General features: G+C 43.3%; 1 protein-coding gene across 2 annotated transcripts in view; it reads right to left on the reverse strand.

The window, feature by feature from the left end:
• Positions 1-14,674, reverse strand: part of LOC138953544 (cell division control protein 42 homolog) — a 63,189-nt gene that overhangs the window by 11,802 nt on the left and 36,713 nt on the right. The gene's annotated exons all lie outside the window — the stretch shown is intronic.

Genomic DNA, 14,674 nt, shown 5'->3' on the forward strand with positions numbered 1-14,674 from the left:
TTGTTTTTGCCATACAAATTTGTATAGTTTCGTGTTTAGCTGTGTGAGAACTTGCTTTGGAAGACCAACAGACTGCATAATATACACAAATGGGGAAGTCATAAACGTTTTAATAACTGTTATTTTTCCCTGTATACTGAGATCTCTTTTACTCCACTGTTTAATCATGGCATCAAGACTCTCCATTTTGAATTTCCAGTTTTCCTCGATGTCTTTTGCCATTTTACAACTACTAAATTTAATCCCTAAAATTTTAATCTCCTTAACAACGTTGAAAGGCAGATTAGGTTCCGTTGGTTCTCTCCCCATTCTCAAAGCTTTCGTTTTATCTAAGATTAATTGTAGCCCTGAGACTTTGCTAAATTGGTTCAATATGTTCATTGCCATGTTAGCATCATCTTGGTTTTTTAAAAACAGGGTTGTATCATCTGCCATTTGTTTTATCTTTATGACCGTACCAACCTGATTAATCATGTTCGGTGTAATTATTCCAACTATAGGGCTGTTTCTTATCTTAATCGCCAACAATTCTACCGCCAAGACGAAAGCCAACGGCGAAAACGGGCAACCTTGTCGAATTCCACTAAATACGTTAAAACTCTCCGATAACCAACCTCCATGATTTATACAGCTTGTAGTACCTTTTATCAAAATCTCCACCCACTTTTTAAAACTAGATCCAAATCCAAATCTGTCAAAAACATGAAGAAGTAGTGACTTTGATATACTGTTGAAAGCTTTTTTAAAATCCAGGGCAAGCAGATAACCCGCCTTTTCACTAACATTAAAGTAATTAACCGCATCGTCAATCGTTCTAATCACTGTTGATATATTTCTGTCTTTTAGGTAACCAACCTGATCTACACTGATTAGTTCATTAATTACTAAACCCATTCTTCTTGCCAAAACTTTAGCTAGAATCTTATAATCAGTATTAGTTAAAGTAATTGGTCTCCAATTACTTAATCGTTCTCTATCCAAATCTTTTCCTTTATGCAATAATATTATCACCCCTTGATTTTGCGTATATGATAACTCTTCCCTTTCAAATGATTCATTAAATGAATCAACAAGCAATCTGCTTATCTTGCTCCAAAATACTTTCATGAAATCAATAGAAATTCCATCAACTCCGGGGGCCGAGCCATGTTTCATGCTACACAGAGCGTCGGCTGCTTCTGCGGGATTTACTAACCCCTCACATAAACGTGACTGTTCTTCACTAAGGCGTGGAACAAATTCTTGCGACAAAAAATCCAAACTATCTTTTACCGTATTTTCAGAATCAGTTTTCAGACTACACAAAAGTGTATAATATTCTTTTTGTTCTTGTAAAATCAATTTCTGGTCGGTTATTGTTTCACTCGCTAAAGTGCTGAGGCGTGACATAATGTTTTTCTTCTTTTGTCTTTTTTCTAAGTTACAAAAAAAAATTGTGTTTTTTTCCCCCTCTTCTATCCACTTCACCCTAGCTCTAACCTGTGCACCCCTTGCTTTTTCTAGTTCTAATAATTCTAACTTTTGTTTCAATTTTAGTAATTCTGTTTGCAACCCATTATTTTCAATCTTATTAATCAATAATCTTTCCAGTTCTCTAAGGCGGGTTTGTAGCCTGATTTCTTCATTTTTCCTATTACACGACTGTATTTTTACCAAATTCAATGCAGAAATTTCTTATCTGTACTTTTGCCAATTCCCATCTGTTTATTGCTGAGGCATCATTCTCGGCTTCTTCAACCAAAACATCCAGAAGTGAATTCATTTGTTCCAGAAAATGTTGATTTTTCAAATAACTGTTGTTGAACCGCCAGTAACCTTCCCCTCTCTCTCTCTCTCTCTCTCTCTCTCTCTCTCTCTCTCTCTCTCTCTCTCTCTCTCTCTCTCTCTCTCTCCCCCTCCCTCTCTCTCTCACTGACTCCTTCAGTTTCGTTCCTATTTGTAAGACAATTTCATTTGACCCTTTTCGGTTTACTTACGAATATGTACCTCACCCCCTAATCTTTCTCTCCCTGTTTCCCTCACATCTCCGTATTCACGACCCGACTTTCACCTTTGACCCATGTTCTGCAAAATAGGGAACCAGACGCATCAGGACTTCTAGGCTGGCCACAGCCTTTCAGGAGTAACTGGGACTGACATTTGGCGTCGAGTCTTTATTCCAGTCAAAGGTTTTTGCTGATGCTTCGATCCTTGAAGTTGTCATTCCACGCATATTCCGAGTGTTCAAGCCTACAGGCTTTTGCTCCTGAAAAAAAGACTTTCATCGCTGTTCTAACAGGCTCAGTCTATTCTAGCCTCCAGGCTTTTGTGCTCGTGGCATGCAGACTTTCCTCGTTTCGTTTGATCCAAGCTGAACCTGAGAGGACGTTATAAATCATATCAGTCCCGGAGACTCTTTGCGCAATCAGCCTAGTGGAGGGGCCATGAACTCAAACTTTGGAAGGTTTTGCTTCACATAGGCAAGGTTTTATGTTGCTCGTTCGCTGACAGGATATTATGTTGCGGCTTCACATCTGTGTGTGTGTGTGTGTGTATGTGTGTGTGTGTGTGTAAGTGTGCTTGTGACTCACTCTCTCACACCGTCTTTGTCTCTGTATGTCTCTATCTGTCCTTTTCTGCCCCCCCCCCCCCTCCCTGTCTTGTGTCCCCTTCCTCCCCCTTCCCAGTGCGAACAGACTTTTCTTTATCTCTTTCTCTCGCCCCCCCCCCCCCCCTTATTCTCCACCCCTCCCCATTATCACCTCTTGAGCCCTTCCTCCTGTGATATATATGCTGTCTTCCCTAGCCCTGCAGCACTGCAGCAGAAAAGTTCAGCTAATAGGGCGGACAGGCAGCAGCACAACATCGTGGACCGAAACAAGACGCCGCAGTGCCAGAAGTACAGGCTGACAGTCGTCACACATTGCCCACGGGTATAGGGCAACTCTGCACGTGCGTCTCGTCCCGTGCCTCTCTCTGGTCTCTTTTCTGCCGCAGTGCCAGAAGAAGTGACGGTCGTCACACAATGCCCACAGGTATAGGGCAACTCTGCACGTGCGTCTCGCCGTCCCGTGCCTCTCTCTGGTCTCTTTTCTGCTTCTTCACGCCTATCGATCAGTGATTTTTGCTCCAGACAGACCTCATTACTTGTGAGCTTCTTGAGGGCCAACAAGTCAACATTCACTGTCCTCCTCGTGCCGCCCGGATCCAGCCTAGCTCTCCTTCCCACCATGCAGCACCCATCCTTTCTTGGCCTCCTCCCTGAACCCTCCTCCCCCTCCAACCAGGGGTACCCGTTCCCTCGGGGAGTCTTTCCACCTAACCGTGCGGCCACCTTCATTCTTCGCATCTTCGTGCAACAGTCAGCTCATTCTTACCCCCCCCCCCCCCCCTGCTCTTAACACCCCACTTCGCTCTAGCTCTTGACACCGTATCTTCTAGGGGTTATCTTTTTTCTTCTTTTTTCTCCCTCCTCATCCTTTGCGTCTTCATCCGTCTGTCTTTTCTCTTTCCTCCCATAACCTCCATTGACATCCTCCCGCTTTCTATCTCTTCTTGTCTTTTCGTCAATCATTCTCTCTTTCCTCTTTCTCTTCCTACTCACCCCCACCCCCATCGGCTCTCAACACAACTCCTCCTTAGGGTCCCGATTCTCCCTGCACCCTCTACCCCCCTCCCCATCTCTTTTCTCTCTCTCTCTCTCTCTCTCTCTTTCTCTCTCTCTCTCTCTCTCTCTCTCTCTCTCTCTCTCTCTCTCTCTCTCTCCCTCCCTCATCCTTCGTGTTTTGTTGTCAATCTTGGATTCCTCTTTCTCTTGGCCCTCCCTAGTCGCCCCCACCCCACCCCACCCCAACATTAACTCCAAATCCGTGGAGCCGTACGGATGTCCAGAGGCAAGCCTTGCTGTGATTGTCTCTTCTACACGGTAAACATCATTACTGAGACTTCGCCATAAGAAAGTGATGACGTTGCCCCTGCCTTTTTCCCCCTAATGTCGTTTAGGTCCAAATACTGGACCAGGTGTTGCGTGTGTGTGAGGTTCATTCTTTAAAGGCACAGTAAGCCTCCCGTAAACCATCACAGATACTGTCAGGCTTTTACACACAGTACAAACACCCTTCCATTTGAACGCTCACCAAACGGGAACATCCTGGGTGCCCTCCGAAAGGAGCGAGCAATTTTCAAAGAATTTATTTTTGCGTGGTTTATCTTACCCCTGAGCCATCGTGAACCCGTGTGATCCAGTTTCCCTTTTTCACGATGTAGTCGTCGGTTAGTAATTTGAATGCGACTCGCTTTGAGCTTATCTGCAATAGCACGTTATTAAGTACCTCTGACTATGCACGAAACAAACGGCTGTGGTTCACAAGAACTCTAGCGATGGCTTTTGACTGTTCAGAGGAACTGGCGATAGGTATAAACCGTCGTCTGCTACGAGAACCACGACCTTGCGTGACCCTGCTTCCGGGCTTTTCTTTTTTCAAACTTTCAAAACTTCGAATTGTACTGATCTTGTCTTGATAAAAAAAGAATTCTTTTATGATTTAAGAATGTTTGTGTAACAAGCTGTCAATTTATTATTAAGATTTTAAAAGTTAGGTCTGGCGCCAAAACCCACCACGGTCCGATTGTCTCTGACACTCTCTCCGCAAAATTAATTCTTTGAAAATTGCTCGCTCTTTAGCTTTACGTAGGGCACCTAGGATGTTCCCGTTCGGTGAGCGTTCAAATGGAAGGGTGTTTGTACTGTGTGTAAAAGCCTGACAGTATCTGTGATGGTTTACGGGAGGCTTACTGTGCCTTTAACTTCACTCGTCGTTGACATTAGAGGATGGTTTCCCTGCGAGAGCAGTGTGTCCGTTTAACCAGCAAAACAACACAATATCTACAATCTTGGTATCTGTCTCTAATATTATATATTGATTTAAACTGTGGCTGTCATTTCCCCAGCCAAACGGTCTTCTACGTTCAACTGATTGTCAAATACTCCACTATCGTTGTTTTATATGCTTGGATTTTTCCGTCTTTATGCACTGTTCTGGCAGCACTGTCGTACCGAACAAAAACACACACGTTGAAGTGACAACCAACGCTTCGATTTCTCGGTGCTTCAAATTTGCGCCTCTATACCATGAATAATAGAAGTATGTCCCAGAACGGAAAAGACAATCGAAAAATTCGGCGCGTGTCATTTGCCTGCACGCGAAAAGGATCACGCAAACCACACTATAAAAGGTGAGATTCAGAAAGAAATATTGCTTCTGGCAGCCTCTTCTGGCTGCAGCCCCTCTCCACTATTTCTCGGAGAGAGAGAGAGAGAGAGAGAGAGAGAGAGAGAGAGAGAGAGAGAGAGAGAGAGAGAGAGGGAGGGAGGGCTAGAGAGAGAGAGAAAGAGAAAGAGAGAGAGAGAGAGAGAGAGAGAGAGAGGGAGGGAGACAGAGTAAGAGAGAGAGAGCGAGGGAGGGAGAGAGAGAGAGAGAGAGAGAGAGAGAGAGGGTGCACCGAGAGAGAGAGAGAGAGAGAGAGAGAGAGAGAGAGAGAGAGAGAGAGAGAGAGAGAGAGAGAGAGAGAGAGAGAGATTAATTTTACAGAACAGAATAATACTGAGAACAGATTCCAATCACATTTCAGAAGAGTTACCGCATAATTCTGACTCGCCAGCGAGTCACTCTCGAGAGTATAAAGAAAACAACTGTTCCTGAACGTAAGCTTTGAATTTGATGGATATTTCAAATATCGGGACGTTAGGTGACTTCTTGCAGATTTCTTATTAATTTCCGTCTTGTAGTGAGTGCGGTATCACGTTATTTAAGGAGCGTGGGTGTTTAACATTTAACTTACTTTCATTGCAATCTCGTGTGTCGGTTTTGTGACTTAGTGCGACTTGGTGTGGAGTGTTTGTTCGGGTAGGTAAGTGGACAAAGGATAGGTTCAAATCCAGGGGGGTAACGGGGATAGGGCAGGTCACAGGAAGGAGTGTTCAAGTAAGTTGGTGGGTTCTGTTCTGCCTCCCTGATATATCTTTAGTCTTTGTCGGGATGCCGATGCGTTTGAATACTCAGCAAGAGAAGACCAATGCATTTCAGTTGCTTAGCAAAAGCACGAAAGCCGGGCTCTCACCACAGAGATACACAGAAAATGGCTCTCACACGCAAAACCCTTTTACGGTACTGTGTCACACGAAACTTCTGCTTGAAATGTTGAGAAAAACATTTTTTCTGTTATTGTTATGTAACCGAGTGCCGAAACACTACGATCACCTCGGGAGGCGAAGTGCAATCAAACAGGATTGAAAATGTTAGGGCTAATTTCTTAGCCCTATAAAAACTGTTATGCAAACCCGAAGGTTTCCATGAACATACAGACAATCGGAAACCACCAGACCCCATCACAAACAGAATTCCACAATACACCGGTGTTTACTTAAAGGCCAACAACTCGGGTGCGTTCTTTTCTTCCTGCAGCTGCGAGACATTTTAACAGCAACCGAGCCATCGTCCTGGCCACAGACTATCAGTGATGCCTTTTAAATGTACCTCTTAGTGATAGATTTAATATGATTTGATGACTGTTTGACCTTTGATCATAACTAGTGCTGTGAAAATGAGATCTAGCTTTGTTGTGATGGTGTTGACACTATATTTTGCCCAATTGAGTCTAACTACCTGATGGCTAATCTACTGTGATACCTGCGATAACTGATGATGATTACTGTTATTGGTTTTTATGTGTTTGGTTGGTCTCTTCTTTGGTAGTGCAATAGCGTTAATTATGGATTGTTGTTATCATCATTTACATAAAAACTTATCTGTTAATCCAAACAATGATATAATTATTGTGATGTTCTTAACTATATTTTAACATGGAATGTATGCATGTATGTATGTATGTATGTATGTATGTATGTATGTATGTATGTATGTAGGTATGTATGTAGGCATGTATGCATGTGTATTGGTGTGTCGGTGTGTCAGGTGTGCAAGAAAAAAGGGTATTTTTATATCATGGGTTTTATGAATTTTCTTCTTTTATTCTTTTATAGTTATTAATTAATGACCTATATGTGCTGATGACTAATTTAATTTCCTTTGTTGGATCAATAAAATGTTATGAGTTATGAGTTATGAGTTATGAGTCTGCTGTGAAAGGAGCGGTAGCCTCCCATGTCACAATCGCCCCCGTTTGAATGAACTTCGTCCCGAAGTTCCGAACCGGGGGACCACTGTCCATCCCAAGTTCGCAGAATGGGAACAGCACGAAAATGTTCAGTGGTCATATTATGCCATTATTTGAACATATCATGCCGAGTCCCATCCTGCTCGCAGCGCCAGATGTAACCGAGTGCCGAAACACTACGATCACCTCGGGAGGCGAAGTGCAATCAAACAGGATTGAAAATGTTAGGGCCAATTTCTTAGCCCTATAAAAACTGTTATGCAAACCCGAAGGTTTCCATGAACATACAGACACTCGGAAACCACCAGACCTCATCACAAAGAGAATTCCACAATCAACCGGTGTTGACTTAAAGGCCAACAAGTCGGGTGCAGAGTCTGCTGTGAAAGGAGCGGTAGCCTCCCCTGTCACAGTTATCTTAAGTTAATTCTACAAAAGAGAAAGGACTTTATTTCTGTCATGCGGGTCTAAGTTTCCTGGCTACAACAACTGAAATCGTTCTATCAGACAACCTCCTGCATGTCAAAACTATCGGACGGTCGACCGGCCATGGTTCATACCAATGCGTCGGATAAAATAAATATGCGTCAGTAATCGAAGACCAAGGCCTTAGAACAATACTGTACACGTAGAAAACAAGCCTAATAACACTACTCCTTCACGTAAAGTAAGGTGACTCCTTAACGAAACATAACCAAGTTTCCACACGTTATTTAACTCGAACACCTGCCGCGGCCGCCGTAGCACAGAAGAACACAGAGTGCCTTTCATTAGTAGGCAATTTTAGACCTCATAACTCATCATCTTTCGCTGCCTTTAACGACACCGACGATAACTTGCTCATTACTTCGCACAACCAAGCTTCCCTGTAGTTTAGACGCCAAAATAGCTCAGGGGCTTCAAAACACTTTAATCGCCCGGATGAACTCAGATATACGTGGAGGCTCTTTGGTTGGAACAGTTCCAAATTCCTGGGAAAGTCTGTGTTATGCTCAGGAAGGTGTCTTGCTGCTTCTTGCTCGGCGTCGTTTTGGGTTAATATTGTTTTCTTTGTGCGTGTTGTTCTGCTGCTATTTTTGAAAAGTAATTGACGATTGGTGTAATCATGAGCTTCCTGTAGGGAAACAAGAACAAAAAATTGCAGGTGTCTTTCTTGAATTCTGTCTAAAGCGCCTGCACACACAATGTCGATTTGAGGAGAGAAAAAAATACACGCGACAAAGGATTACAATACGTACACAGATAAGCGATCAAGTGTATGCGATCTGCATATGCAATCCAAAACAGAATAACACTTGTTCCGCACACGTACACGCTCGCGCACACCCACGCACGCTCGCGCACACCCACACACCACCCTCACTAATAAAAAGGGGCTTTGAACAACGTGTGCCAAGTTGTTCTAACATTCACAACATTTACATTTGCGACTCGATTGTCTTCTTACACTCTCTCACCATTCCACCTCGTATGCCCCCAGGAAGCTTAGGCTTCCGTCCTGTAAATCTTTCATCACCTTTCACATCGGTTTGTACTCTTCGTCTGTTAACATGTGCCCGCCCTTAAAAAACTAGCCTTCATCGAGTTTATCAACCATCAACAAAGACGATAGTGTATTTGTGGCTCAGAGACTGAGGTAACGTTAGAGAGACTAAGTCTGTTTTCAAACGAAATTACTTTAAAGTACCGCCCATCCCGTGCATAATGTAACTATTACAGAACCGCCCGGCTTTACATGCGTTAGGGCCAGGGGTATATCCTTATATTTGGACACATACCCAAAGAATTGTAGTGTAGCAATTTTTTGTGCACAGTGGTTTTTTTTATTTCGTTGTTTTTTTGCAGAATTAATTTCGTAATAGTGGTCCTGCACCCCCCCCCCCCTCCCCCCCCCTCTTATTTTTTAAGAAAACACGTTTTAGGACTTACCCCATTTTAAGACTTTGTTTCCCAAGATTTACCTCCATTTTAGACTCCCTCCATTAAAAGACCCGTTTTAGGTCTGAATAGGGAGGTTTTACAGTACTGACTCTATTGGGAGAAATTAAGCCAGCAACACATTTTGAATCTACACACAAAACACAGTCGGACAGCTTATTGAGTTTTTTTTTTATATGTGTCCAAATGAAGGATGTTCTTATAAGTTGATCATTCACACAGGAAGAATGGTAAAGGCTTATCTAGTCAGTGAGACAAGCACCGCCTCTTTCAAACTACAGTCGACCTTCACTTTTCAGTCTTTCGGGATTTTTTTACGCTGCCAGACAACCTGCTTCCGTCCAATAAATCTTTCACCAGCTTTCATCTGTTCCTTCATTTTGTCGTTTTGCCTGTGCCAGCCTTTCACAAACTAAACATGCCCTTAGTGTGTTTATCATCGATCAACAAAGAACACCTGTGCTAGCTCCTTGTGTTCTTTGATGTGGTAAGGACACAAGAGGTTGAGCAACAATGACGCGGTACGCGGGTTTATTGGGCAGCACCTTGTAACACCAGTTTTTTGGGAGGAGCACATTTTAACGCAGTGTTTGTGTGCGTGCGTGCGTGCGTGTGTGTGTGTGTGTGTGTGTGTGTGTGTTTGCGTCTGTGAGTCTGTGTGTGTGTGCATGGCTGACATCTTTCTTTACAAACACTGCTGTATGAGTGCTGCGTACTTACGATTTCTTGCCCGCACTAAAATGTTAAGCAATACTTATGAACCCTTCACACAAAATATAAGTAAGGATCAGCCTCTTTAGAGTGCGCAGCACCTTTTTATCCGGCGCAGATTACATTGGCAAAAAAGTGTTAAAAAACCCAAAGTAAAATAGAGAGAGAGAGAGAGAGAGAGAGAGAGAGAGAGAGAGAGAGAGAGAGAGAGAGAGAGAGAGAGAGAGAGAGAGAGAGAGAGAGAGAGAGAGAGAGAGAGAGAAAAAAACCCACACGCACACAAAACAAAAACCGGGTTCGTTTTCGACCTGTCTTCGATTCTTGAAAGAGTTATAAGGGAACGGAGGACGGGAATGAAGTAAAAAGTCCGGTTCAACGACTGGTAAGTTAAATGTCAAACTGTCACATCAGATTATAGCAGCACTGGAGGTTGTATCGCTGAGAGACGGTCAGACGATGAAACAGCCATTTCGTTCTGGCATGAGCAACCACCTGTTCGTTTGGTTCAAGTGTTCCTTTCCCCCTTTAGCCACCGCGTTTAAAGGGGACACGTGTTAATTAAGGAACCGATGGAAGCAAACTAAAGCGCAACAATAAATGGGATTCGATTGCATTTAACTCAAAACAACCAAAGAAGTTGAAAATTGTAATATCATGAGTAATTGAAACGGAGATGTCTGTCTCTGCAAACCTGACGGGGGTACTTTCTCTCTGATGTTGCGATTGAATGCTTTGATCGAACAGTGAACATATTTTCAGAAGGAATGTGTGTGTGTGTGTGTGTGTGTGTGTGTGTGTGTGTGTGTGTGTGTGTGTGTGTGTGTGTGTGTGTGTGCTGTTCGATTGTGGTTGTTTATGTTTTGTGTTTGTGCAAGTTTCACAGTTTGAGCAATTTAAACTATAAGTTTAAAAATGTGTGCGACACAAAAACACCATGCCGTTCTCATTGTTTCTGTGCTCCCAATCAACGCCTTCGGGTCTCCTAATGAGATGTGGATGTTATAGCTGTTCCTTTAAGGCTGGGGGTGGGAAAAACCATAGGATTTCGCAATACAGAAAGTGGTTGTCTATAGCTGTCTGAAACCAAACACCGCTAAAGTATTTACTGACAAACGTTATTTTTTGAACGTACGTCGTTCAGCGGGAGAATCCTTTGTCCTTATACTTGCCGTTGCTATCGCTGCAAACAGAGCATCAGAAAACATGAGAATGCTTCTAACAATGCTACTTTTCAAGACAACACCAGTAACACAAAATCGGAAGGATTGTGAAATACCACAGATTTCCTATTCAACAGGTCGATATTAACTCTGATCTTTCGTTTTATTGTTGTAACACAGCGACTCTGAACTTTTACAGACACAGTCCTACCCTTGAAAACAGTTCGCCTTACCTTCTTAGATCTGGCCAGGCCTTTTTTCATGGGGTAAGACCATCACTCTTCCTGAGACGGGTCACATACCAAAATTAACTGCCTCTGTGCTGTCAATGAACCGTGGGAATTTTGTATTTTTTATAAATTAATTTCGTAAACGTTTCGGTCAGCCAGGACATAGCCTCCGTGGAGAATTTTTAGTTCAGTTTGTTGATGTTTATTAGGTCGATTGACTAAATGTTTTGATATTGCTTTACGCAACTTGTTGTGTAAACTCCGTACATTCTGAGATAAATTCCCGTTAACATGATTTCATGGCAACAGTGCAGTCAGGAGTTTGACATTTTCAACAACAAAAAAATCCAATATAAACCTTTTTTTCCGCGCGCGCTGTCATTGGAGTTCAGAATCTATATCTACGCCCTGCGACGACCTACTTTTCACGCGATCGTAAAATGCGTTGGCCAGCATCTTTGTCAAGTTTTCCTTGAAAATGTCACGATCGAGTGCGAAGAAGCCGTCATAAGGCCACTTAATGCACAGGAGAATGCTGTGATCTTTATAGCCAGTTTTATTTTATTGTGAGTTCACTGTTAGTTCAAGGACCGCACTGCGCGGACAAATTAATTACAATGTAGAATACTAAGAAAACAAGAAGAAAAACAAAACAAAACAAAACAAGTAGAAAAAGCAAGATGAGAAGGAGGAGGAGTAGAAGAAAGAGGAATGGTTAAGGATAAAGGGAGAAAGAGGAAGACGGTGATGGATGAGGAGAAGTGTGTGTGGATGGGAGGGAGGGGGGCAGAACAAGAACAAATTCTATATTAACGAGGGTAATGGCATTAGCAAACAGGTGCTTATTTACATCCAGCACTCGGGTGGGGTGGGCCTGGGGGTTGTGGGTGGAGGACGTGTGAGGAGGAGAAGACGACAACTACGACAGCAATAGCAGATATGAAAAAAACCCAGCACAAGCAACAACAACAAATACACCGTCGGAGATCTCTGGAGTTGTTCGTATAGTTGGTCATTTTCTCTGTTCACATAGATAAGCCTGTGCAAAAATACAGCAACGCAAATAGAAAAACATCAGTACGATACAGTAAAACTACAACGCAAAACGAACAGCGCACAGAAACAGGTGTGCAATGTTTTCTCCGGGGGACTGCAAACTTGTCGGTACAGAACTGGATTATAACAACAAAGTCGGTCGATCGCGAGTGTGTTTACTTTGTTTATTTATAAACAACAGTGTTTGCCAGTGTTTATTGTTTTCAACCTGCACAGACAGAAATGTTACAGGTAACTGGTCAACACTGGCAAACAACACCTGTATAATAAGCAGGCCAAGAGGAGCACCTGCTAGGAAACCGAAGTCAACTGACTTTGTTTTCCGAGTGTGACAGAATAAGCATGCAGACATAATGCTTTTTATTCATCCGGCCCTCGCCTAATGAGGGTCAACCCTATAACAAGAGAGAGAGAGAGAGAGAGAGAGAGAGAGAGAGAGAGAGAGAGAGAGAGAGAGAGAGAGAGAGAGAGAGAGAGGGAGAGGGGGGGGGGGGGGGGGGGCAGACAGACAGACAGACAGACAGGCAGGCAGGCAGGCAGACAGGCAGACAGGCAGACAGACAGACAGACAGACAGGCAGCCACATGGATTAGGGAAGGGGGAGGATAATAGAGAAGATAAATCGCCATGGTACCTTTTGTCGTCTTTAATCTTCTGTCGAACGACAAATTGATGCAGAGCAGAGAAGTGAAACTTTTACATTTTTGCGGTGAATGAGCATTTCAGAATTGCCAGCGATTTAAAAGCTTATTCTTTTAGATTCCCCGGGGAATAAAGCAATCCCTGTTTTTCAAACTCAATTAACCCATTGACATACGCCGTCTGCTATTTCTCCTTCATCTTCTCAGAATTCCCTCCCCTGTCGAAGCCGTGACGTAAACGGTAAGGCATCAATCGGGAATCAAAAGAAAGAAATCCGTTCTGCACAGCAGGATTAGGAGAGCTCTTGTGCGCCCCTGCAACACCCCCCCCCCCCCCTCACTACCCTCCTAGCATTTCTCCCTCCCCACTGTTACCAGTTCGAGTCCAGTCCTTCGAAACTGTTGTGCACAGCAGGATTATAAGTGTTCTTTTACATGCCGGCATTCTTCTTTACCACCCCTCTCATCGCCAAATTCTCTCCTCGAGCCCCCCCCCCCCCTCCATCCCCTCCCATCCCCATCTATTCAATCTGTTCTGCACATTGTACATGCCTGCAATCTCCTCTACCATTCCTCTCAACGCCAAATTATTTCCTCCATCCAAACCCAACTTCCATTCGCTCAATCATTCTGTTCTAAAAAGCCGAGTTAGAAGAGTTATTTCATATTCCTTCAGCTTCCGCGCACATCCCTCTCCCCGCCTGCCCCCCTTCAAACTACGCCATCCCCCATCACATCCCAACCCCCATCCTTCAAGGTTCATTTCCAAGAATTCAGATGCCAGCTGTCTGCTGTCGATATGCCAGCGAAGAATCGAACCGCAACAAGGCTCATGACAACGTAATTTATCAAACAGCTTTCTGTCATTTTTGGAAATATCTTCTCCACGCATGAAGAAGTTAGGGGACAAAGCCAGATGCCAACACAGATTCCTTACAATCAGGCCAATGGAACTAGCTCTGTAGGATGCTGCTGTGATTTCTAGAATTTTTAAAGTCATATCCATCCCACAACTTACACCCTACAAATTCATTAATTGCTTCTTCGCACAAAGACAGTAACATTTAAATTAGACAGACTCGTTGGACACGCCATTAAAGTTCGATGAAAAAAAGTTTCACCCATCTGTAAGAATTTTTAAGTAAAACGAATTCCACGGACATTCTGTTTTCAAGCAGCTGAATAACAGTAGCCTTGTGGCAACACACATTTCAAAGAACGTGTTGTGTGTGTCATGTTCAATCAATCGAAAAAAAGGCAAAAGAAAAATTCTTTGCCTGGTAGCATGACGGACAAGAAAAAAACAAGAAGACTTCAAGCTTCGGGAATCGCTCTCATGGGAAACATGAGCCTGCTGGAATTTACGGTAGAAGAGTTTCTGAAAAGAGAGAGAGAGAGAGAGAGAGAGAGAGAGAGAGAGAGAGAGAGAGAGAGAGAGAGAGAGAGAGAGAGAGAACGAACGAACGAACGAACGAACTTTATTAATCAAGGATGGAGATTTTAGGCTCACGCCTAGTCTTACAATCTGTCCCTGCTAAACTAAGACATAAAAATAAAGACAATAAAAGGACAAAGAGAGAGAGAGAGAGAGAGAGAGAGAGAGAGAGAGAGAGAGAGAGAGAGAGAGAGAGAGAGAGAGAGAGAGATAGCAGAATGCCTAGCTTCCACGTTTATAAGATTTATTGATTTTCCATACAGTCACGGCAGAGCATGTGATGGGTGCTTGAGTTTTATTGCGTCGTCCTTCACAGTTTGACACGAAATTGCGTGAAAATGTCTTGTG

The sequence above is a fragment of the Littorina saxatilis genome, linkage group LG17 (genome assembly GCF_037325665.1).
Source record: "Littorina saxatilis isolate snail1 linkage group LG17, US_GU_Lsax_2.0, whole genome shotgun sequence".
NCBI lineage: Eukaryota > Metazoa > Mollusca > Gastropoda > Littorinimorpha > Littorinidae > Littorina > Littorina saxatilis.